The sequence below is a fragment of the Salarias fasciatus genome, chromosome 7 (assembly GCF_902148845.1).
Source record: "Salarias fasciatus chromosome 7, fSalaFa1.1, whole genome shotgun sequence".
Lineage (NCBI taxonomy): Eukaryota > Metazoa > Chordata > Actinopteri > Blenniiformes > Blenniidae > Salarias > Salarias fasciatus.
The window spans coordinates 31,481,794-31,486,793 of NC_043751.1; the positions used below are offsets into that span (position 1 = coordinate 31,481,794).

Below are 5,000 nucleotides of genomic sequence, written 5' to 3' on the forward strand. Positions count from 1 at the left end.
ACTGTACGACACCATACTGAGGCTGTACTACACCATACTGAGGCTGTACTACACCACACCGAGACTGTACTACACCATACTGAGACTGTACTACACCACACCGAGACTGTACTACACCATACTGAGACTGTACGACACCATACTGAGGCTGTACTACACCATACTGAGACTGTACTACACCATACTGAGGCTGTACTACACCATACTGAGGCTGTACTAGACCATACTGAGGCTGTACTACACCATACTGAGGCTGTACTACACCATACTGAGGCTGTACTACACCATACTGAGGCTGTACTAGACCATACTGAGGCTGTACTACACCATACTGAGACTGTACTCCACCATACTGAGGCTGTACTACACCATACTGAGGCTGTACTACACCATACTGAGACTGTACTACACCACACCGAGACTGTACTACACCATACTGAGACTGTACTACACCACACCGAGACTGTACTACACCACACCGAGACTGTACTACACCATACTGAGGCTGTACTACACCATACTGAGACTGTACTACACCATACTGAGGCTGTACTACACCATACTGAGACTGTACTCCACCATACTGAGGCTGTACTACACCATACTGAGACTGTACTACACCACACCGAGACTGTACTACACCATACTGAGACTGTACTACACCACACCGAGACTGTACTACACCACACCGAGACTGTACTACACCATACTGAGGCTGTACTACACCATACTGAGGCTGTACTACACCATACTGAGGCTGTACTAGACCATACTGAGGCTGTACTACACCATACTCAGACTGTACTCCACCATACTGAGGCTGTACTACACCATACTGAGACTGTACTACACCATACTGAGGCTGTACTACACCATACTGAGACTGTACTCCACCATACTGAGGCTGTACTACACCATACTGAGGCTGTACTACACCATACTGAGACTGTACTACACCATACTGAGGCTGTACTACACCACACCGAGACTGTACTACACCATACTGAGACTGTACTACACCACACCGAGACTGTACTACACCATACTGAGACTGTACGACACCATACTGAGGCTGTACTACACCATACTGAGACTGTACTACACCATACTGAGGCTGTACTACACCATACTGAGGCTGTACTACACCATACTGAGGCTGTACTACACCATACTGAGGCTGTACTAGACCATACTGAGGCTGTACTACACCATACTGAGACTGTACTCCACCATACTGAGGCTGTACTACACCATACTGAGACTGTACTCCACCATACTGAGGCTGTACTACACCATACTGAGGCTGTACTACACCATACTGAGACTGTACTACACCACACCGAGACTGTACTACACCATACTGAGACTGTACTACACCACATCGAGACTGTACTACACCACACCGAGACTGTACTACACCATACTGAGGCTGTACTACACCATACTGAGACTGTACTACACCATACTGAGGCTGTACTACACCATACTGAGGCTGTACTAGACCATACTGAGGCTGTACTACACCATACTGAGACTGTACTCCACCATACTGAGGCTGTACTACACCATACTGAGACTGTACTACACCATACTGAGGCTGTACTACACCATACTGAGACTGTACTCCACCATACTGAGGCTGTACTACACCATACTGAGGCTGTACTACACCATACTGAGACTGTACTACACCACACCGAGACTGTACTACACCATACTGAGACTGTACTACACCATACTGAGGCTGTACTCCACCATACTGAGGCTGTACTACACCATACTGAGACTGTACTACACCACACCGAGACTGTACTACACCATACTGAGGCTGTACTACACCACACCGAGACTGTACTACACCATACTGAGACTGTACTACACCATACTGAGGCTGTACTACACCATACTGAGGCTGTACTACACCATACTGAGACTGTACTCCACCATACTGAGGCTGTACTCCACCATACTGAGGCTATACTACACCATACCGAGACTGTACTACACCATACTGAGATTGTACTACACCATACTAAGGCTTACTACACTGTGTTGAGGCTGTACTACAATTTGCTTAGGCTGTACTGCACTGCATTGAGGCTGCACTACAGCATGCTGAGGCTGTAGTACACGTTACCGAGGCTGTACTACACCATACTGAGGCTGTACTCAATCGCACACCCCATGGAGGCTGTATTGAGCCTATAGGAGGAACTGCATCGTTCTAAGGTTGCACTACAATGCACTGAGGCTGTACTACAGCATGCCGAGGCTGTACTGAGCCTACAGTACTGCGGCTGTTCCTGGAACTGAAGGTCTGGTCACAGTGTCTGTTCTTCACTGGAACTGAATTCAGCCTGAACAGAGTTTTCATGAGATTGGAGAGTGTTGATGTCTGACTGTAGCTGGTTGACATCTGACTGTAGCTGGTTGTAGCTGGTTTACGTCTGACTGTAGCTGGTTGTAGCTGGTTTACGTCTGACTGTAGCTAGTTGATGCCTGACTGTAGCTGGTTGGTGTCTGATTGTAGCTGCCTCTGGAATACAGGCGCTACCTCCTCCTTTGATGAAGCGTGTCGTTGTTCCTCGTGAGGGGAAACCCCCCCCGTCAGAAGTGTTTACTCCCCAGCTCATCACACACACCGACCGCCGGTTCGTCCTGTTCCTCCTCACGTGGTGTTTCCGGTGTTTTCATTCCCTTGGCGATGTTCCAGGTGTTGCTCCTCGTGTTTTTTCTTTCATTCCCGTCTGTTCTCCTTCCGGGTTTTCCCTCTTGTCAGAGCTGTTTTCAGTCATGAATCCAGAGCCAAACTCACAGGCGACTCTATGAATATTCATGGGATCTTTTCACAATAAGGCCCCGTTTCCACGGCAACCGTGCTCAGCGTCACTGGAAACACAACTTTCTCAAAACGACTCAGGGCAGGGAAAACTCAGCTGATCCCAGGTGAGTGACCCCTCCTGACCTCCTGGTCCCAGATCAGATGAATCCACCCGAGGTCAGGGGGATGAACTACAGCTGTTATCACAGTCGGAACACAGGACAGGAAAAAACAAACAGACCCCGTCCACAACTCACTTCAGCTCATAACAGTCCGGTTTGTGATGAAAACTTCAGGGTTTGTCGCTCCAGTGGGAAATATGAGCGAGAGAAGAGGGGAGGGGGCTCACATTACAGAGCATTAAGAATGTTCTATGATGTTTTTGGTTGTTTTGTGTTTGTCCTGGATTGTGTGTTGGTTGTTTTGTGTTTGTGTCGGCTGTTGTGTTTGTCCTGGATTGTGTGTCGGTTGTTGTTGTCGGTCTGGGTGGGACGCAGCACAGCAACACACTGTGATCCCAGAGTCCAGGAATGTCTGACGACACACAGCCGCCGCCCACTTTCAATGGCTCACACTGAACCGTGCGTGTGTGTGTGTGTGTGTGTGTGTGTGTGTGTGTGTGTGTGTGTGTGTGTGTAGGCCTGCAGCAGTGTGTCACACATCAGCTCATCTCTAGATTGAATTTAAAGTCCAATTCAATTAGAAGTCTGACAGTTTGAGTCTGGAGGTGACTGTGTGATTCTCCGTCCGCCTGCCCGTCCCTCCGACTGTCTGTCCCTCCGTCCATCCGCCTGTCCATCCATCTATTCCTCCATCCCTCCATCTGTCCTCATGTTTCCTCCTCCAACCTTCACTTGGTTTGTTTCATTTCCCTCCATCTCGCTGTACATGTGTGTTGTTGAGTCCAGTGCAGGTTGTGTGTCTGGTGCAGGTTGTGTGTTTGGTACAGGTTGTGTGTCTGGTGCAGGTTGTGTGTTTGGTGCAGGTTGTGTGTTTGGTGCAGGTTGTGTGTTTGGTGCAGGTTGTGTGTTTGGTGCAGGTTGTGTGTTTGGTGCAGGTTGTGTGTCCGGTGCAGGTTGTGTGTTTGGTGCAGGTTGTGTGTCTGGTGCAGGTTGTGTGTCCGGTGCAGGTTGTGTGTCCAGTGCAGGTTGTGTGTCTGGTGCAGGTTGTGTCTTTGGTGCAGGTTGTGTGTCCAGTGCAGGTTGTGTGTCCAGTGCAGGTTGTGTGTCCGGTGCAGGTTGTGTGTTTGGTGCAGGTTGTGTGTCCGGTGCAGGTTGTGTGTCCAGTGCAGGTTGTGTGTCCAGTGCAGGTTGTGTGTCCAGTGCAGGTTGTGTGTCTGGTGCAGGTTGTGTCTTTGGTGCAGGTTGTGTGTCCAGTGCAGGTTGTGTGTCCGGTGCAGGTTGTGTGTTTGGTGCAGGTTGTGTGTCCGGTGCAGGTTGTGTGTTTGGTGCAGGTTGTGTGTCCGGTGCAGGTTGTGTGTCCAGTGCAGGTTGTGTGTCCAGTGCAGGTTGTGTGTCCAGTGCAGGTTGTGTGTCTGGTGCAGGTTGTGTCTTTGGTGCAGGTTGTGTGTCCAGTGCAGGTTGTGTGTCCGGTGCAGGTTGTGTGTTTGGTGCAGGTTGTGTGTCTGGTGCAGGTTGTGTGTCCGGTGCAGGTTGTGTGTCCAGTGCAGGTTGTGTGTCCAGTGCAGGTTGTGTGTTTGGTGCAGGTTGTGTGTCTGGTGCAGGTTGTGTGTTTGGTGCAGGTTGTGTGTTTGGTGCAGGTTGTGTGTCCGGTGCAGGTTGTGTGTTTGGTGCAGGTTGTGTGTCTGGTGCAGGTTGTGTGTCCGGTGCAGGTTGTGTGTCCGGTGCAGGTTGTGTGTCTGGTGCAGGTTGTGTGTCCGGTGCAGGTTGTGTGTTTGGTGCAGGTTGTGTGTCCAGTGCAGGTTGTGTGTTTGGTGCAGGTTGTGTGTCCGGTGCAGGTTGTGTGTTTGGTGCAGGTTGTGTGTCCAGTGCAGGTTGTGTGTTTGGTGCAGGTTGTGTGTCTGGTGCAGGTTGTGTGTTTGGTTCAGGTTGTGTGTTTGGTGCAGGTTGTGTGTCTGGTGTGTTTGGTGCAGGTTGTGTGTCCAGTGCAGGTTGTGTGTCTGGTGCAGGTTGTGTGTCTGGTGCAGGTTGTGTGTTTGGTGCAGGTTGTGTGTCTGGTG

At 50.2% G+C, this 5,000-nt stretch overlaps 1 protein-coding gene across 11 annotated transcripts in view; it reads right to left on the bottom strand.

The window, feature by feature from the left end:
• The window catches only part of ppfibp2b (PPFIA binding protein 2b), a 156,716-nt gene that overhangs the window by 40,188 nt on the left and 111,528 nt on the right, over window positions 1-5,000 (bottom strand). The gene's annotated exons all lie outside the window — the stretch shown is intronic.